Below are 21,253 nucleotides of genomic sequence, written 5' to 3' on the forward strand. Positions count from 1 at the left end.
ATCTGTTGTTGTTCTTTCTTTGGTGTGGATTATTGCAAATCTTACTTGGAAGTCTGACCGACTCACAGCTGTTCCTACGATTTCTGCTAGAGGACTCGGGACATCACATCTGCTTCGTGCTTTAGTGGTTAAAATTTATTTTCCCCATGGGTGGTGCCATTTTCAAGAACCAGAAACGCATCCATCTGCAAGGCTGCTGTTGACATTACGCCACTAAGCTAAAACAACCTGTGGGGCTTTTGCTTGTTGTTTGACGTAGCATCAAACTTGACATGTTCAGGGTCTTTATCCTCTGATTTTTCTGTCTTTATCACCCATCTTCCTCCATCGCAAACAAACCCATGTTGTGCTACCATCCCCATGCGATACGCTTGACCCTGCAGAAAATATGGTAGTCATAATAATCGGTATGCCGTTCTGAGCAACAACAAAAAAAGCATCAAGGCAGATGTTTTGCGCTGAGAAGATCTTCAAAATGAAATTGAATGTTTCCTCCAGGAGGGATGGATGGAGTGGATTACTGAGACAAACTTCAGGGAATCCCATTGTTCAGGACATCCAGGTCTAAATTTCTCACAGAGCCCTCTTTTTTTCTGCTGTCTACATATTTGATAGAATGTTCCAACAACCAAAAGGAAACCTGAACCTCCATATCATGTTAAAATTGTAAAAATAAAACATGTAAAGGATAATAACACTGTGCTTATTTAAAACAGAAAAGCAGTAATTGCTGCATCTATAGTCGTATCATTAGTACAGTCATAACAATGTTGTCCACAACATTTATTTATTGTACTGAATGTTATTACTCAGACAACACGAGCAAATGTCGACTGTGACCCGTTAAAAATTGGTCCGCGACAGTGATTTACAAATAAGGTTGGCTGCGCTACGGATATTTAGAAGAGACAAATTAAATTTCACTTCCGTCATAAGTACTAATTTCAATTTAAAGAATTTCTAGAAGATTGAAATATGGAATAAACATCAGCTGAATTTAAGTTTAAGTTGGCTTTTAGTTGAATTAACTTTTAACACGGAGTATTGTTTCTTGTTGTTCAGCTCCTCAAATAGTCATATGAGCCTGAGAGGAGTCGTTATGGTTGGTTAGCTAGCCAGATTATTAGCTTAGCTGGCTAGCTAGCGCTCTCCCGCTTAGCAAAAGCAGGTTAGCTTCCTCTAATTCTAATAGATGTGATTTTATTAAAGCACTACCTTAGCAATGGTAACAAAGGAGCTCCTTTAGTTTGCAAGATATGACTTTTGCATCAGGTTATCTTTCTTAAATAAGGTGAAATGTCAAATGTGAAATGACAGAAATCAAAACACAGGGCACACTGTGCCACTAAAAAGAAAACTCTATTCCAAACTTCCTCGGCCATCTTATTCACCCGTTTACTTTGAGCTTTGTAAATGGTGCGACAGAAAAAGGAAATGGTTTTGTAACTTTTCAAAATTGTGCCAAACCATCAGACTGGGGCACGATCATGAAGAGACAGAGCCGTTGTGTAAATATATGACGTAGCATAAGGCGCAGTTTAAAATAAATAAATACATAAAAAGACAAGCTATTCTACAAACGAGCCCGTCTTAAAAATCCTCTTTCAATTTGGGGAAATATGATAAATAAAATTAACTCGACCTTTTAGGTGGAAACTGGGGATGCAGTTTCCACTAATATATTGGCAGGGAAAACACCATCATATGAGTCATTGAAAGAATCATTTCAGCTCCAGTGAAAACCCAAGCTTCTTTATCCAGCTGTGCTTTTGATGTTTTGACTGTCCATTTGCCAAGGAAAACGTACATAAAGCTTTTACATATTTAAAAAAAAAAAAAAAAACAGACTTACATTTTGTGAGGCACATGTACAGCTGCGAAAGTTAGTTTGTAGCTCCAATCTTCCAACTATTGATGTCGGTGTTAAAAACAGAATAACTCAATAAATTCTACTTTTATGAAGCCAAATTTTTGTTCACTTTAACGCTGCACTTTATATAGCATTTATGAAACAAAGCTTCACTTGTATTTCAAAGCAGAAGACAAACTTTGTCTTTAGATCTTGGTTAAACCAAATCTGAACAGGAGTGAGTCAGTAAATTTGGCTTTCGTATTTCTTAGGTTTTAGAGCGAATGTGTCATAAACTTCATCCCAATGTGAATAATGAATCAGATCTCTGTGTGATGAGAGGCTGCATGGCGAGATTTCAACTAATGTTGCCTTGCTGATTTGCTGGAAGTTATAATAAGGGCAGCGCATTAGGAAACAATTCAGCCGAATTGTATCAAAAGGTGGAATTGTGGCGCTGTAGCAAAGAGAAAAGACCCTCTAGCCATAGAAAACAGTAAATGACCTGACAAACGCCCACACTGCACACACTCACTCTGACTGAACTCAATGAACACGCAACATTATGCATCTCCAGAGGTACAACAGCGACCCGGAGACCTGACAAGGCAACCCAAAGAGATCCAGTGAATTGAGGAGGCAGGGAAGAGAGGATGAATGAAGGGGGAACATTTTCAAGTGAGGGGACAACTCTGAATGCAATAAAATAGGAACTGGAGGCAGAAGACGAGGAGGTGGTGTGGGAAGAGAGAGGCAGAATAACAAGAGAGGAGAAAAAGCGAACGGAGAGGTGGAAGCAAGTGTGGGAGGAGTGGGAAAAGACATGAAGACCGAGTGTAAAAACGGAGAAGAGGCAACATTCGCGAGGCTCTAAAGTGAGCGAGGGCCCGGGAGAAGAAAGAGGGATGTGTTCTGCATGCGGCCCAGATGAGAGCGAGGGAGACAGGGAGATAAACTGTCAAAAGGAGCCGGGGAATCCGGTGCGACAGAGAGCGAGCATGGATGCATTTAGATGTAGCCCTGCATGCGCGGAAGGAGGAGAGGAGGTGTTGGGAGGGGAAACCGAGCGCGGCCGAAATATCCGGGTGAGAGCCTGGGAGAGGGAAAGAGGGATGGTGGCTGGTGATTCGTCGATGCTATCTGCGCACGGGTGGATGTGTGTGACACAATCTCAAATTGGAAATCGCTGTTTCAATCTCGCCTCACTCCGCGGCTGCCCGCTCCGCCGATAACAAGAGCGGCCTAATTCTATTAAAAATATCCCATGAGTGCGGCGGTGGCTGAGGAGAAAACGGCAAGGGGAGAGGACGGCAGAGTGAGCGCACGGGAGGAAGGGCAGGAAACGGAGGCCGAATGTAAGAGGGAGAAGCGAAAGACCAGCTAACAAGGAAAAGAAACAGACAAACAAACAAAAAAAGCAGTTAGCCCTGAAGTGATTGTGCAGGAAGAAAGTTTGGCTTGACTTCTGCTGTATCTCTGTACCCCATCTGCCCATCTTCTCTCCCAACCTCTCCATCTCGGCAAATCAGCCCTCTTCATCTATCTAGCCACCCATCTGCCTATTTATCGCCGTACCCATCTGCCAGCTCTTATCGCCCTCCACAGGTTACTGTTCTCATTTAGGACAGCCTCCTTCCCCCCCACTGCTTCTCCACTGTCTTTTATCAAGCCTTCCACTCCATCTCCCACCGCTCTTCTCAATCATTTTTGACTCTTCACATCCATTTAGCCGGCTCGCTTTCCTGCACAAAGCAAGCCAACCTCGAAGCTCGACAGCCCCTCTCTGTTTCATCTCGCTCTTCGAACGCCTCGGCCAAGCGGAAGACTCCTAAAGTCACTTTATTTTCCACGTTTGACTACAGACGGAACCGTGAAGACGACGGTGAACACCAGCAAAACAAGCTGATTCCCTTTAATTAATACGTTCCTTTAATGGAAGCGACTCATTGAAGAAACTGTTTCTCTCACATCAAATCAGACTAAATGTTTCCTGTTTCAAGTCGGCTACATAGTAAAACAATAAGGGAGCTGCAGCAATGATTGCCAAGTCTTTAAAGAATGAGGAGAAGCCCTAATAATGTCTCGCTTATTGACTACTGGAGATAGGAACCAGTTGAGTCGTCAAAAGATTTCAAAACAAATTATAAAATAATATCTTATAAAATAGATTTTATTTCAAGTCTTCATGTTGATCCATGATGGCAGGAGTTTAAAAGGTTCAAGAAATGGGTCAAGGCATGATGATATATCAAGGTTCTAAAAGCTTTATCACACCATCGCAGCAGTTTAGAAACACTTTATATGGCTTCTCTCTCTGAAGCCATATAAAGTGTCAGCGTGATTTAACACTGCTGATGTGCACTGATGGTCAGTTGCCTGAAAGAAGGCTGCTGCACTTTCGGGCAATAAAGACAAATTCAACTGTTGCTGTAAATACTCGATATATAAAATATTTATAAAATCACAGACAATCATGAGAGGAAGCATAAACTGAAGGAGAGCCACCTGTCACTCTATTAGGACGCCATTACTTCAAAAACTACAGTTATCAAGCAAAAAGTAGCATGACTGTAGCTAGTAAGTAAGCTAGCTAAGAAGGTAGCCTACTTACAAAGAGTAGCTTTTGTAAAGTAGAGAGCCTTTGTAAGGTAACTAGCCTACTTACAGAGAGTAGCTAGCTTTTGTAAGGTAGCTAGCCTACTTACAAAGAGTAGCTAGCTTTTGTAAGGTAGCTAGCCTACTTACAGAGAGTAGCTAGCTTTTGTAAGGTAGCTAGCCTGCTTATAAAGCCTAGCTACATTTGTAAGCTAATATTGTTCTCTACAAAGCAAAACAGCCAAATTTAAACTTAAAATTCATAGAAAATTTACTCCACATTTTAGTTCAAGTTTACACAGAAATAATAAAAGATTATCAGAATAATGCATCTTTTTTATGCTTGTGTTTTTCTTTTGGATAAAAACAATCATGTAAATTATTAAAACTTTTTATTTTTGAAAATTCTGATACCGTAAAACCATTTAGTTTGTATGTAAAGTTAGTCAAAACATGCCAGCCAATGTCTTGCTGGGAAGGTCATGACCTTTTGCGCTCCCTCACCATTTCATGTCTGCCATGTTGCACGATGCCCCCACTTCTTTCTCAGAACATTGTGGTCTTGGTCAATAGGCCAAATATGATTGACATGTAGTATTGGACAGAACTAGAATTGTTGCGATCCAGCAAATATTCAATCCAAGCAGCTATTTGTGATTATAGATTTGCATATACTGATAGTGCAGCGTTTTGCTGTGATTCCATTTATTGTGCTGCACTGCCATTTACTGATTGAGAAAAATGTAATCTCAAAATAATTTCAGAGGCTACAAATGCATGTTGTGAGACAGATAAACAGTTTTCAGGAAAAAAAAGAGGTTTTTAGGGAATGAATCATTGACGGAGGTAAATCAAATATCAGACTTCAGGCATCTCATTCATTCGCAATATCGCAGTTTTCTTGCAAAATCCCTCTCGCTCTGCCTCTAACTTGGTTCTTGACAGATTGTTTGGTTCACTTTATGGGTATGTTGTCAGGAGTTGATAGAAAACAGTCATGGTTATCAGAGACAGAACTGGGGGAGGCTGAGATAAAGGTGAGTGTTTCTGTCAAACTCCCAAAAAATAAAAAGAGGTGCTGGGAATTCTCACTGGTAGACGACACCACAACGTGCAGCATCCTATTTTCTTTGCGTTTCAAATCTGAACATTTATCCAGCTGTGTGGCAGATAATCCCGTTCACTCCACTTGCTAAAACTAAAACGGGGGAGTCTAGCCGTATCTGGTTCTTGCTGGGCCTCAATGTTGAGCAATGAAATCGAGGCTCAGCTGTTCGCAGCAGCTTGGCCAGCTGAGACCGACGATGCGAGCTAAGACAAAAGGAGAAAATTCAACAATCAGTCCGGGAACTTCTCCAAGGCGAAATCCTTTCGCCTTGCTCAAAGTATCATGCGAAGCAGCATAACAAAGCCGGGGGAGATAGAGCTGGAAGACCGTGGGTGGCTTTTGTGCATGAAGTTGATCTACAGTAAAAAAAAAAAAAATTTAAAAAGTAAACTGCTCTGACTCCAGCAGGCAGGCAGTGAAGTGCCAGACTAATGAACTAATCAGACAGTCATTAGTTACTATCAGCTGAAGTCCAGGCCAGACGGTTTTTTTTCCCTTCTCCTTCCTTTGCTCCTTCGCAGCCAGAGAGAAGGGGAGCACGTAGGGAGCAGGATGCTCACTCAGCTGTGAAAGAGACTGTGTGTGTGTTTGTGTGCGCTGACCCTGCTTCTTGTGCTGCTTCGCGCTGAAACACACAGACCGGCGTGCGTGTCGGCGGTGCGTGCTTACAGCCATTAAACGCTGCAGCTTCTACTGATGATCGCCTGTCATAGCAATAAACTCGGTCTGAAACGCTGAACGCAAAAAACGAGGAGAGAGAGAGGAAGTGACGGAAGGGAAGAAGGGCGAGGAGGCTATTGGGGGTGGGGGGGAGGCGTCCTGTGGTGGGTGGGAGGGACAAACGGTGGGGTGGGGGAACGAATTAGGCAGTTGGGAGACAGTCAAAGCTGAGAGATAATACGCTTGGATTAGCAAAGAGAGAGCCGAAGAGTCCGAGATGAAGTGGTGGAGATACGGAGAAGGGCAGTTGTGTAATCTTGGGCTTTAAGATGAGCCGGCTACCACTGAGGTCAGTGGAGGAGCTCTAAATTACAGTGGATGAATAGATGTGGGGGGTAGGCAGGGGGGGGGGGGGGGGGGGGGGGGGGGATTGTGGAGAAGTAGGTAGCCTTACAACGAGGCTAACGATGACAGAGATAAAGATGTGGGACAAGGGATTAAGACAATTACTGTTTATGTATCTGTATGGCGGCTGAGATCTAATCCCTCACTCAAATAGACCTTGGTTCAGGTCAAGCAGAGAAAACAACAAGGGAGACGCATCGTGAGGCATAAAATAAAAATCTTATTAAAAACGAGCATATAATCAGTCCTGGCTCTGAATCTAAAAATAAGTTTCAGTGTCGCAGATGAAACACCATTAACGATCAGTATTCAGGTAGAAAGAGAATGAATATATCACATACCAACAATACCTAAATGGTCAGGTCTGTGGGCGGACATTCGGACCTCAGACAGAAGGATAAACTCAACAAACTAAACCTCATCTGTGAAGGTCAAGACAGGGGCTTAATTGATTAGCTGGTGGCTACCAAGTAATCTTGCATATTCTTACCTCATAGTCCATAGATTTTTCCCAGGTGGCTTTGCTTCATCCAATTTTTCTGTTCAATCAGTCTGGCACAAGCTACAAAAACAGAAGATAAGGAGAGTTGGTTGGATAAAACCCCTGAATCCAGTGTAAAGACTGCACCAAAAAAAGAAATACTAAACTTGTGATGCAAGCATGTGTATTAAACTACAATTATTTGGTGTGGTTGTGGAAAATTTTTACTTTTATTAAAACTGCCACTCTCATAACAGTATAAAATGAGGCAGGTAATCTGTGAGAAAACCAGCTCCCTGCAGTCCTACTGCCATATGCAGAAATACACCACTCGGTCAGAAACAACCAATCAGAGCCAGGAGGAGGAGCTTAGTGCTGCCAATCACCCTCATGCATTCTCATCTAACTCCATCCTCCTTTCTCTCTGCTGTGCTACAGATGGTTCCCCAAAATGGAGTCTGCCATAAATGCTCAGGCTAGTTAGCATAGCCACCAATGACGGCAGATAAACAGTTTTCCTGCATCTATAAGTTGTTTCTCCGCCATTAGCACACTGAGCAGCATGTACACAAGCATGATTGACAACACTATCACTTTATTTTTACCAAAATGGAGGAAGGAGATAACATGTTCTGTCATTCTGGTCTTTCTTACCGAAATAACAAATTACAATCATGTTGATGATCCTAAAACACAGAAAAACTTTTAGATTACCTCGTTTTGACTTTTGGTGCAAATGGAAAATATCTGTCATGCTCTTTTAAATGCAATTTGTATTTACCTGACACTTACTGATTGCTTTTGTTGATGGGAATACAACGGGCAATGTAATTTTATTTCATGTATGTAGCAAACTTCAGGCTGTTGCAGATTGCATTTTATTGAATCAATGATCTATTAATATTAAATCACAGGTAAACAGAACCTATGGCTGATGTGCTTTGGCTTCTTCTTGCTTGTGAATTCATTTCTCCCGCTTTAAGAGCTCGTACATGCTGAGAGAACTTAACTGTTGACCAAGTCTGAAAACTGTCCTTTCATGGCTCACTTCCCAAGTAGATACACATTTGAAAAATCAGTACAAATACTGTTTGCATACATATTTATAATGATTTCTCCACTGGTTATGCTTGGTCCGGTGAGCCAGTCGGACAGCTGGAAGCCAGGTGCCACAAAGTTCTCAGTAATTATATCTTTCAATTGCTGCTTTTGATCAATTCCTAAGTTGAATATTTGATTTAAGGGCAGTTGGGTTTTAACTTATATATTCCAATTAATACATAATAAAAGTCCAATTGGATGCGTTTGGCTGTAATTACAAACACAGTTTTCAGAACTCAAATAAGATAATTAACTAGCATTCTGCAAACCCCTGCAGCTCAGAGCGAATAAATTAAAAATAGACAGAGAGCAGACACTTAACTAGGCTTTATACCCTGACCAATAATGGCTGCTTTATCCAGGGCTCTTAAAATCAATCAATGTACTAATAACAAAGTACAGTTCAAAATAGAGTCGGTTGTAGCTGCATACGAGTGCACTTGGTAGTGTGAGCCAGGAGGGCCATCTTTCACAACAGACTGATTTTAAAGTGCTAAATGTGTTTTTCTCTTTCAGCTAATCTTTATGATACAATAAAAAAATATATAGCCCTGATGCATTTACTGTACATGTGGCTAAACAACAGGCCCCACTGTGGAAACAAAAGAAGAAAAAAAACACTTCAAATCTAAATGAAAAATAAAATTTGGTAAATCAACAAAATTATATTCACAGCCTATAACATGAGTTGCAAGCAGTAAACATGAAAACATGAAATAATCTTTTGAAAACTGCCTCTCAAACCAAACCAATGACAACGGGAGAAATTATCAGATATCCTAGTGTGGGATAACATTAAGTACCATCTCACTGAAACAACATATAGTTGTATATAGTCATTCCCTATTCTCATCTACACATACGTAAAACCAAGGGAAAACGTATGAAGAACACCAAGTTTCATTTTCTGGTGCACAACCTTCCTACTGCCGCCCTGGGCAACTGCCCATATAGCCCATTTCAAACATTGCGACTTCTTGTGCAAGTGAGTCTGGGATAAAATGGCAGACAGTAGACCAACAGTAAGTATCAGCAAAGACTCTGATAGTGGTCTTTTAAACAAAAACAAAAAAACAATTAAAAAAAAAATGTCTCTGATTGGGACTCCACATCAAAACAGAACCTACCAAGAAAATCCACTGTGTTATTTAAAAGATCTCCATTTTGTTTTCCAGCACTAATCACTTTATGATGGTTAATGCATGACTTGTGTAGATTAAATAATCATGGAATAACTTAGATAATTCCACGACGCTCTTCCCAGAAATCTCTTTTTTTGTTTCCGAGAACCAACCAAAAACAAGTTTATTTCCTTTCTACTGTGACAGAGACGCATGGTGAAACTTCACCATCTGTTAGCCCTGAAGCGGTCTTGAAAACCACGCAAACAGAGAGCCAATAAAAGCCTCGTGAAATGACAGACGTCAGTGTTTTATCCAGACTTTCTAGGTGCGCTTGTGTCACCTGCGCCATTAGCCCGACCGTGACGTGTGAGGTAAAAATGAAACTGTGGACTCACAACAGGTCGAGTTAACTTAACACATGATGTGTTTATCTGCTCTGATAAAGAGTTCAAAAAGAGCTGACAGAAGGAGAAGGCATCGCGAGGAGCAACACAAAACAAGACCTCCAGAGTTTATTGATATAAAGATGGAGGTCTGTGTTAGTGAAACTATGAATCCCACATCTTTTGATTAAATTCAGAATCCAGCAGATGCAAAATTATTTAAATAATCTTCAATGAAACAGTTGGGGGGGGGAAAAAATTACAATACAAATACGTATAGACACTTTTGATCCTTACACTGAGTTTATTGCTACAGAATGTAAATTAACCCTCATAACGCATGAAAAAATAATCATGCTACCTTGAAAATAATCTGAAAACTCAACTGCAGCATTCACATTAGCCTCGATGTGATTTATTTTTAATATTCAGTTTCAAACCGTTGTTTGAAACTTCATTACGGCTTGCTTCCCAAATGTGCATTTAGGAGAAAAAAAACTGTAGAATCATTCAGTTCACTAATTACATGACTTCACCTTCTAAAACTTGCTACCTGCCTATTTGTCACTTTGCAGGGTCATCTGATAACACTACAAAGGGAACTCTCTCAAATCTTATTTTATTTCCATGCCTCATCATTGCAATTATTCTAGAACTTTAGACCAACGTGTGGAAATACACTTTTTTCTTTTGATGTGACTAAGATGTACAACCCACTTTAATATCTTTAATGAACGCCGGAATATTTAGTTTTTTATTAATTCCGTGTTTTGTCTACTTTCTGGTTAGGTCACCACTGCTTTAAGATCATGAGAGCAGAGAGCTCCTGCAGTTGATTAATACCCAACACTAACCTGAGTGAGCTTGCCAAGTGTTGGCCTCTCTTCTTGCCACAAAATCAGAGGGCTGAGCCAATGTGACAGTCGCTGTGATGAATTACCTACTGCCTTCCACAAAATGTGACATTAAAGGCTCAAGTGACTGCTAAAGTAAGACTGGGTTTCTTATCACCACTTTAACCCCCGTCTGTACGCTTATTGCGGGGATGTGCCGCACAATACATAGTAAAATAATTTAAAGCGCAAGAAACATAAACATAACTGTAGTTTGCCAGAACGTGTAGCACTTAGACAAATTTAATAGCATTTGTTAAGTTTGAGTTTTATTGGAATTTATGTATTTGGTCTAAACTTACAAGGTGAATCTCCATCCCAGTCTAAAGTTTTTTTAGAGCTACTAAATGTCTTTTGTTGTTTATTTTTACAGGTTTACTAAAATTCTTCCCTTGTCGAGTGTTAAATGTTTTCCACTACTCAAAAGGTTGTCAGTGTAGGGCGTGCCATGGTGACGTAGGGGTTAGTGCAACCCACGTTTGGAGGCCTTGAGTCCTCAACGTGGCCGTCGCGGGTTCGACTCCCAGACCCGACAATATTTGCCGCATGTCCTCCCCCTTTCCTGTCAGCCTACTTTCATATAAGGGACACTACAGCCCACAAAAGACCCCCTGGAGGGATAAAAAAATGATGTCAGTGCCATAAAGTATATAAATTTATTTCAATATTTTGGTGGTACCTGAGCAGACTTTAAAACAGAATATCTTATAATATTTCTTTAAACAATTATTTTTCTTCTTCAGTTTAGATGGACAACAATGTCTAACAAAGTTTGCAGTTGTCCCAAACTCTTTCCATTTTCAGATAAAAGATTGAACAGTGCTATGCGAGATGTTTAAACCTCAGGATATCTTTTTAACTAACCTTGCATAAATTTCTTCAACTTCTTCCCTTCTTTAGTTTGTATGATGCGGTTTGTTCGCGAATGTTCTCAAATCAACAGACACCTAGATGAATAATATTATTAAATGAAACTTAGGTTAAATCTGAAGGCATTTAGGTGTGCTCGGCTTTATTAGGAAATTATGTACTGCAAAAACTCAAAATTGTATCAAGTATATTTTGCGTAGTTTCTACTACAAATATCTTTGTAAACTTGAAATGAGACTAAACTAACTTACAAGTAACTTTCCGGCAAGATATAAAGACCGTCTCAATAAATATTTTTCTAATGCTGATAAAAAGAAAAGCGGCAGATCCGCTGACAGGTCATTTCACTTTTGACATGAGAAAATGTCTTGTTATAAGTGAAATAATCTGCCAGTGAAATTAGTATGTCGAGTGTACTAAGACATTTGCACAAGAAATTAGACCAAAAATACTTAGTAAGATTTTGTGATTTTGTAGTGTAGGTGAATGTAAGTTTAGATTTTTATTTTTAAAACATTTAGAAACTGTGTGTCCTTATATGACAGAGCAACTTTGTGTTCATCTGTCAAATAAAGTTCTTACAAAATATGTTAAAATTAGAGGTTTTAATGTGAGAAAACCAAAAACGTCAATATTTGTGAATACTTTTGCAAGGCAATCTGACTTCTGAGTTGGACTGAATTACACTTGAAATAATTGGATGTAAATTATGTTCCTTTTTCTGAACAACACTTGACCTCAAAGAGTTGGGATGCAAGTATTCGTAATGGAGTTGATCTTGCGGGGCAACTCCACACCTGTGCCTTTTGTCTCTATGTTGCAGAGAAAGAAAACCAATCAATAAGTCCAATCAATGGCTTCAAAGGTGTAGCCTAAGCTCTCCTCTATTCTCTGTTGCCCGTCATTCACTGCTGGCTGGCCAGACACATCTTGTTCCAGGAGGAGACAGCTATTCACTTAGTGACGTTCAACTGTCTGCGGAAAGCAAAGCTCTCCGTTACGAGGGATTTTGACAAGAGGCTGCGTTGTGTTTTCAGGGCCGGAGCGCATGGATCTGAGAGCTCAATGGATTTGGAGGGGTGAGAGGGGGGGGGGAGAAAAGACGGTTGAGGCAAAAAGGTTGAAGACGTAGTGACGGAGGTGGCTCTGCAGAGGAGCCACGCTGCGAGAACAGACGACTGCAAAGGCAGCACCCAGGAAATCATCAAACAGCAGTTGGTTAAGGGTCTCTCTTGTTCCGCAGCGAGCAAAGGGACCCAGATGACGTGACACCAGGCTGAGCCGATGAATGCGACTTTTGGCTCCGGTTATAGATAGTCCCATTTTGTTCGACACGGGCCGCCTTTCTTCCACTGGCAGCGAGCTGAATGGGGGGCTTGGCATTTGAAAAGAAGCCGAGAGATTTGCTGGCGGATTAATCCTTTCATTAGGGGAAAGTGAGACGCTAATTGCGGCAACAGCTGCATCTCTCATGTTTACACGGTTGACAGTTTAAGCGCCCATCCCTTTGAACGGAAAAAGGCAATTATCAATAAAAGCGGGGCAATCTCGCTATGATGAACTGAGCTCAAATTAGGCCTGCTTTTTCATTCCAGTGACGACTGTTATAGGAACGCAAACATCCCTATTGGCTAGCAGCACGTGGTTCTGAGGGGCATTGTCGCCCCGACAAAGACCAAACACTTGAGTTTCTGTGAGAAAGAGCTGCAAGGGAGACGGATCAAAGATGTTTAGCTGGCAAAGAGAGGATGCAGGGATGAAGCGGGGTGAAAAGGGGCTTGTACAGACTGCAAGGGAATAAGAATCGGGTGTGTTGACACACAACAGAGCAGAGTTTGCCAGAAAACCAGAAGTCGAATTACATGGATAACTAAGAAACTTAGTCAAAGCAGTTGTCTATATCCTGGAGCATGACTGTAGGATAAGGCAAATATCAAGAGACGTCAGCCAATGGCGTCCCAAAGAACAGGAAATTCAAACAGAAGAGAAAGTTGTTGAGGAAGTGGGTCAGGCCCAGAGGTTGAGAAGCAAAACAGGACGAATGAGAAAAGGGGCAAAAGGGATTAAAAGAGTAGGAAGAGATAGATGGAGGATGAATAAAGTAGGGGAACTGCATGAGTATGAGGAAGAAAAAAAAACAGAACCCGAGTAGCCTAGCAAGGCAGGGTAACACTCACTGTTTGAGCCGATCAATTTCCCGTCCCCTCAATAATTGATGTGACGAGCAGGGTGGGCTGTTATCTGTCAGACTTGAGCAACCGAAATACAATTCCCACTGGGAGCCCAACTCACGTACACACACACATGCGTATACATACCCACTCCTGTGCACAGGCACAAAACACTCCTGTGCAGCACACTACACACACCAGCAGCACAACCTAGCAGCTAACCTTGAGACGCGCGTTGGCTAAAGAAACAGAGAAATGAAATTCAACAGAAAATGGAAATTGTTTGGGCTCAATGTCGCTCTTACTGTCAACTTCATGGTCATACTGCATTTTTGCCACTGACACTTTCATTCATCAACTGAGGGCTTTTTGGCCATTTTGCATGCAAAGGCATCAGGCAGGTCTCTTCTCACGTCCTTGTGTTGCGTCCTTTTAATCTCACACCCTCCATCTTCCGCCGGACTCACAAATCATGTCATACATGCACATTTCAGAGTACACTCTGCAATGCTGCCTGCACTTTTGACCCGTGGCCTGTAGAGACACACACATATGCATAGTCAGAAGCATCCAGTGATGTACATGAGTCTCATATTAATTTGGGAGCTTTGCGTATGCACTTAACCCCTTATTATTTACCCAGAGTGAACTGACGATAGTGCTGAATTAAATTGACTGGTTTACTGGTGCAGACATGATTCTTAAGCAGATTTTGGGATTTTCAATGGAGTTGAGGTCAGGGCCTTTCCAGAAGTTTAATGTTTGCAGTACAAAGTGGGTTCTGATCTGTGTTCGGGAATCACTGTCTTGTTGAAGGACCCAATTAAGTTAAAATTTAAACACGCTGACCCAAACAGCTAATGGAAGGCGTGAGTAAACTCATTAGGATGCCCAGGAATAAACATAGGAACCACTAGGGCTTAAGCCTAGCAAAATCTGGAAGCAGCTCGAAGAGCAATGTCACCGTCAATAGATGGAAGTTAAGTTTTTCTTTCACAGATTAAGATTTTATGTTGAACTGTACAGAGGGGGTGCCAATCAACATAGAAGCACCCGCTCCAAAATTGGCACCTTCAAGCTTGAATGAAACTTGTCCACATGAATACGTAAAATGACTTGCAGGAAACTTGCATTGTCACCCAAAAGAAAAGTTGAGTCATTTCATCACACAAGTCAAAGAACACTGTCCTGACTGTAAAGCCTGGTGGTAGCAACGTCAAGCTACGGAGCTCTTTCATCAACATTGCAGAAAGAGAATGAAAAACTAAAAATGGACCATCTTGACGTTCTTCAACTTTACCTAAAATGAACAGCTAAGTAGTTGAAATGGTACACTAGTGTACTCTTAGTAGGACAATGATCCCAATTCCCCAATTGCGCATCAAAACTGGTTGAGGAAGGGATTGAAGAGGCTAACATCGAATCTCTGGGATCTCAACCTTACCTAACATTCATCAGTTTTGCAGTTCAGGGTAGGAGAAGTTGGTTCTTCAGGGGTTCAGGAACATCCCGGTATGGAAAAGCTCGGTAGCCGTTTCCACCAGCATGGATTGACGCATGATAAAAGTCCGTCTCCGTTGAGATGTAGGCACTTTTTTGACGTTACACCAACGACATGATGCCATTTTTGATTTGAAGATTGATCACAAATCCAATCAGAACTATGTAAGAGGCTTGAAGATGGCTACCAAAAACCTTCTGTACAACTTACTCAAAGACTTATCTACAGATAAGTCCAGGTTATGTGCATGGACTTATCTTGCGCATAACCTTTTTTTTGCTCTTGTTTGGTTTTCAGAAATCATTGAACCTGTAATCTGTTATCAGTCCATCATAAAGGAACGGAATAGCATAAAACAAAGACACTCATGACATAGATGGATGTGTGTAAACTTCTGAGCTGCTCTGTCTATATAAAGACACAGAGCAGCTTCAGGCTAGGTAGCAGTTATCAGGAGCATTAGCCAGGCATGTGGAAGGAGCCTTCGCCTGACGGAGCACAACAGAAACAAGCTCCCGCTCAGCCCAAATCTATCAGGACCTCCTCATGTCACTTTACCCAGATGTGTCACACCACAACACCCACACACTCCCCACGCCTCGGCTCCAACTCCAGCTGTATCTCATGCGATAACACAAAAAGAGAGAGGAGGCTCACTCGCAGACATCTGATTGACTCCATATGTACGGATCAGAGAAATATCCGATCATCACTCGCCTTTCCTCCTCGTGTCTGCTGACATTTACCGCGTTCCGTGTCACGGCGTGTTTGGTGCAGGTGCGTAGAGAGGGACTGTGACAAAAGTAGAGCAGAATACATTAGTGTATCGTTGTTGCTGCGAAAACACCGGAAGGGAAAAACCTCTGAGAAGAGGCCCGACACCCTCGCAAACGCTAAAGACAAGGTGAGCTGAAATAGTTTGTCAGAATCAAACGTTATGGGGGAAAAGGAGGGGCGTCCGTCGTATCAGGCCGAGAATCTCTAATTAGGTATTTGGAGGCATTTCAACTGGCCAACTGAAAACAAAAAAAAGTTTTAGACTGAAAGGCTTTAAAACATAAATAGCCTTAAAATTCATGAGTCACATCGTGGGAGTCAGCTGAACATCGGCAAGCGCAGTCATCGTCACGGCATGTGTCCAGAGAAGAGAAAAACTTCGGGGGAAAAAAAACAAAAAAGCATAACAAATCTAAAACACTCAATCCACAGAAAAGCAGATCTGCAAGGACACGATAGCATGTAATTGTCATGTTCGGGTAAATCTGTTTTATTTACTTCTGGATAAGAACGAAGGGGCCCCCACACAGCCAAAGGAACAGTCTCCCTGCAGTGTTGTAGTTGAATTTATGTCTGGTGACAGCTTTTAAATTATGTGCCATTCATGGCGGTAAACAGAGAGGAGCCAGGGGAATGCTGAGTGATGTGAGAGAAAAGCTGTAATTGCTTCTAAAAGAAGGAGCAAGATGAGACAAAAATATTCTATTTCTCCCATTGACAGAGGCAAGTTGAGGAATAATTTCGGGCACAAATTTGTTTTGGTTTCGACCTTGTCTGTTTTCAGTTTTGGTCGATTGTAAATGAGATGAAGACCTGGACTGGAAATGACTAACAATGACAGAGGTAAAAGTATAGCCCCAACATCAGAAGAGATTTAAAAGAGAATCTGTGATTGCTTTAAATCATACAAATCCAAATTAATTTTACTCATTACTCTGTATTCAGCCTCCCCCTATTCTGTTACACATAAATAAGTATCACTACAACCTTCAGAGGTCACCTGTTTACTACTCATAATCCACAAAGTGTGTAATTTAATCTCAGAGGAAATGCAGGATAACACTGGAGTGGCTTAAAGCAAGTTTAGATTACTAAGCAACATAAGATATACTTTTTTGATGGCTTTGCTTTAAAGGGTAACCAAAATGCAGATGGTGACTGCATTTGGGTCTATTCACCTGGTAGATAAATCCTCTAGGTGGGAAGATTTATCTACAAAAACCAAAAACAAAATTGGCAAACGTGACTAGCGTGAACGAAAAAACGACTGACAGCGACGATTAACGATGACAAGACTCCAGCAACCAAACAGCGGCGAGACAGGGATTCAAATAGCACAACAGACAGATGACAAGCCTGACAGAGACGAGGGAGACACAGGTGAAAAACGTGAGCTTGATTAACTGCAACAAAAGCAAAGCTGAAACCCGACAGACCTCACAATAATACAGGAAACAGGAAACTTGGGGCGTAAACTGAACTAAAACCAATGAAACCTGACGGGAAAATAATCAAAGCTTGGAACCAAACGAGACAAGAACTTGATAAATGAAGAGCACAATAACCAAGAGCAGAAAGTAAACTATGGAGTAAGGCTGGATGAAGACTAGCAGAGTAAAGACAAGACATGGAAAGCAGAACAAACAGGAAAACAGAAACAAGTATTCAAATGTAAATTAGGCACGAATAAAATAAACCCAGATTATCAGAAAATAACCTGGAGATATAATACACGAAGAACAGGAGAACTGTGAATACAAACCTAACAGACACGACTAATAAAAGTAACGACTATGAACATAAAACACTAGAAGACAAGAAAATAAAACCCGTAACAAAACCATAAAACACCCAGACGTTGTGACAGAGATACCGGGGAGCAGCAGCAGCCTCACATACAGAAAACAGATAATATACTCAACATAAAGTAAAACACAAACTGATAAACTGGTAACTCCCTTTCACTGAGCCCCTGTTGAATGGGTGAATATCCTGAGGATTGAACATGTCATGGACACCTTTTCAGTCCATCATCACAAAATATAGAGTTTAGCACAATTCCAAACAAGGATCCGGCTGTCCACTTAAAAAGCCATTTTCAAGAGAAAGTAATAAGAAGGCCTGTTTGTAATTTATCACAAGGCATGTAGAGGACAACAGGAAACGTGGCCAAATGGCAGAAACTTTATAAAACTTTATATCATGCTATGACCTCCAGCAGCATGACATACGTTTCTCAGTGTTGGGGGAAGATGGATAGAGCCAAGTACAGAGTACAAAAGGCTTGAGACTGGTGTGGAGGTTAGCATGCTACGATCAGGGCATATCGATGTGTTCGAATGGACCAGTTAAAGTAAAAACCTAGATCCAATTAAGAACCTTTGCCAAGACTCGACCATTTTTGTTCAAAGAGGGTCTTGAGCTGTTTTGCGCAAAGTTGGTAGAAGCCTGAGCAGTAATCACAGTGAAAGGCGGTTCTACAAACTATTCACCCTTTGGGGCGGGGCATCAGGGGAGGGGCTTAATAATACAAGCGCATGCCACACTTTTCAGATTTTTTGTGGAATACATTATTCCCTCATCACTTTACTAATTATGGGCTTTTTTATGGTCTATAACATACAATCCCAATAATGTATAAGATCAAAAGTTAAAGGAGTATGAATATTTTTCTAAGGTGTATTATTTTGTTTCAGTGTTATGTGGTTTTAACGCCATTAAATATCTAACCTATCCTTCCAAAGCCAAATGTTCCAGAGACTTTACCAACAACATATTTAATGTGTTTTTGCGTCTATTTCTCTCAGCCGTGGTGAGATTGACAGCTTGTTTGGAATATTTTCCTCAGTAATCATGCCAGGATCGACTGCAAAGTCCCTTCAACCTGGGAATATTTTGGGATGTTAAATGATTGGAGCTCGTTATTGACTGGCAAAAACACAAAACGTCCACGTGTTGCCACGTGACATGACAGCTAGAAGTAGATACCGCCCGTCCAGGATATTCAGACGTAATAAAGGTAAATGTATCACTTGTTTACGTAATCCTGGATAAAAAGTTATTTCCAGATTTGCAATGCAAAATTCTTCCCATGAATCAGTGAGTGGCTTTATTAAACTACGTCGGCGTGCTCCACTTCCATTTTTGCGATCAACATTTCTCGGGCTCTTAAAAATAGTCTTGCACCATGTGTAAAAATAGTTTAAATCAGAGAACAGATACAATAAGCTGGGTGGAGGGAGAGGAGGTGTGTGTGGGGGGGGGGTTAAAATAGTATGATAATAAAAGTATCAAGGCATTTCTAGGGCAGGACAGATGAGGAAAAGAGCTTCTCGGGAACCGAGCTCGGTTCCCAAGTGAGCAGCTCACATGTGGAAAAGACGGGGGAACATTTTTTTTAAAAAAAGCCTCGTCGACTGAGAAGAGACAAATGACAAGACTCTTCAAAACAAAAACAAACAACCTTTTAGCCTACGACGCGCAGTAGAGCGGATTTTCCATCTGAATCGTGCTCCGTTGACTTCAGAGCGGCTGCGGCTCCTGAGCGCCGTGGATTCCCTGCCATGTAGGCCAGGGCCAAAACAAATGTGATGTCGATGCAATAATAAACGAGCTTTGTGTCTGAGTGCGACGGCGATAATTAGTCTCAAGACTTTGTGTTGGTAGAGAGGGGGCTCGTAAAATATAGAGGCCTTCTGGCGTGCGCTCAAGAACAAATCTGTATTCTAGGAGCGTGGGCTGTTACACTAATGTTCTACACGGTCCAAATCTGGCAGAGGCGCAGTCAGAAAACTTTGTTTGGAGCAAAGATGCTGACGGCTCCAGGCGGGAAAGATTGCTGAGTCAGTGTACGCCACATAGAGGCACATGCAGTCACGCCTAACACTCCACTCTGAGATAGGAAAGAAAAAGAAGAAGAAGAAGAAAAAATGTCCCTTTTGTTGACTCGATTGCCAATTTCATTCAAGGAAACCACACGCGCCGCGACTCGAGGTTTTCCGACAAAATTGGGGTCGACGCTGAACGGCGGAACAACCTCGGGGTCAGGTGAAGACGATAATGACGTTTATAAAGTGGAAACCCACAACATGAGATTCCCCCCCTTCTGTATCTCTCCCCGAGCGGCCACCTGTCGAACGAACTTCCGTCGTGACCGAACTCGAAAGGGGCCTCTCTGCAATTTTCACGCGGGGGAGCCGCGTTGCATTGTGCGGCGGAACGGAGGGGAGAGGCAGGTGTGGGGGGGCGGGCGGAGAGACGTATACATAAACTCCTGTGCCATTTACAGCCAGATGCATACAAGAGACGCTCTCCTGCGGGCTAATGCGATGAATTATAAGATTATCGTCCCGCTCCCGCGACGCCAGCAGGTGGATGCAGTGACATTTTGACAGCATTAATCGCCTCCATCTGAGGCTCTTCTGTTTGCTCGGGGAAGCGGAGAAATCTCCAGTGGCTGCAGGCGCCCGCTGCAAAACACTGATGCAAAAATAAAAAATAATTTTAAAAAAAAGTAAAAAGGTGTCGCTGCCCATTGGGTGGGCCAACAGCGGCCTGGTGGGCCTCTCGCTCGAATTGCCACACAGTGTGGATTTGCAGCTTCAACATTTCTCCCATGACAACCCCTTTTTTTAGAGGAAAGGCAAACACGTATTAGTCATCTCCAGAGGAGGAGTGGTAAATAAAAGAGAAAATTAGACACTTTGTATTTCTTTTGTAGCTTTTGCGGCACTTCTTATCTCTGCTGTGGTTGTATTTTATTCCCAAACCATTAATTATGCAGAAAAAGAAATGCGCTTTGAATAACATTAAAAAAAACAACAATGCATCGCAATCAGAGCATAGACATCAAGGAAGAATATCTCATGTTTAATCAAAGTGGGGGGGTTTTCAAGCCAAACTCTGAAGAATCTAAAATAATCATGCAACAAAAAAAAATAATGGATTACACATTAGAAGCTGAACCTATTGATGTTAATGTTGTTTGGATGACATATTAAATAACCTCACAAATTCAAGTTGGTGTTTATACAGAAAAGATTTGTATGTGGAAAACTTAAAGAGGCAGCGTTATGTGTTTTCCAGGCATACAGATCTATTTTATAGCGCTACCAAGTAACTATGTTACTTTCAGTAGTTGTAAAAATGCTGTATACATTAAATATGACTTAAAAAAGGTTTAACTAAATCATTTAGAGCCTTGTAATTGGGCTTCTGTCTCCTTAAAAAAAAAATCCTGCTGTTTCTGAAAGTCCGCCTTCAGGAAGTCTTCAGAACGTCACTCCTATTAAGCGTTTAAGAACGTTTTTTTAGCAGCGTTTCACCGAAGTGACTC

At 41.5% G+C, this 21,253-nt stretch overlaps 1 protein-coding gene across 2 annotated transcripts in view; it reads right to left on the bottom strand.

Moving 5' to 3' along the window:
• The window catches only part of LOC102236017, a 231,392-nt gene that overhangs the window by 194,638 nt on the left and 15,501 nt on the right, over nucleotides 1-21,253 (bottom strand). The window contains exon 2 of one of the 2 annotated variants that reach the window (XM_023335752.1): nucleotides 7,108-7,179. The exons of the other annotated variant lie outside the window; for it this stretch is intronic. The gene's annotated coding sequence lies outside the window, so the exon portion shown is untranslated. The remainder of the gene's footprint in view (nucleotides 1-7,107; nucleotides 7,180-21,253) is intronic. 2 annotated transcript variants of the gene reach the window in all.

Source organism: Xiphophorus maculatus, chromosome 6, assembly GCF_002775205.1.
Source record: "Xiphophorus maculatus strain JP 163 A chromosome 6, X_maculatus-5.0-male, whole genome shotgun sequence".
NCBI classification, from domain to species: Eukaryota; Metazoa; Chordata; class Actinopteri; order Cyprinodontiformes; family Poeciliidae; genus Xiphophorus; species Xiphophorus maculatus.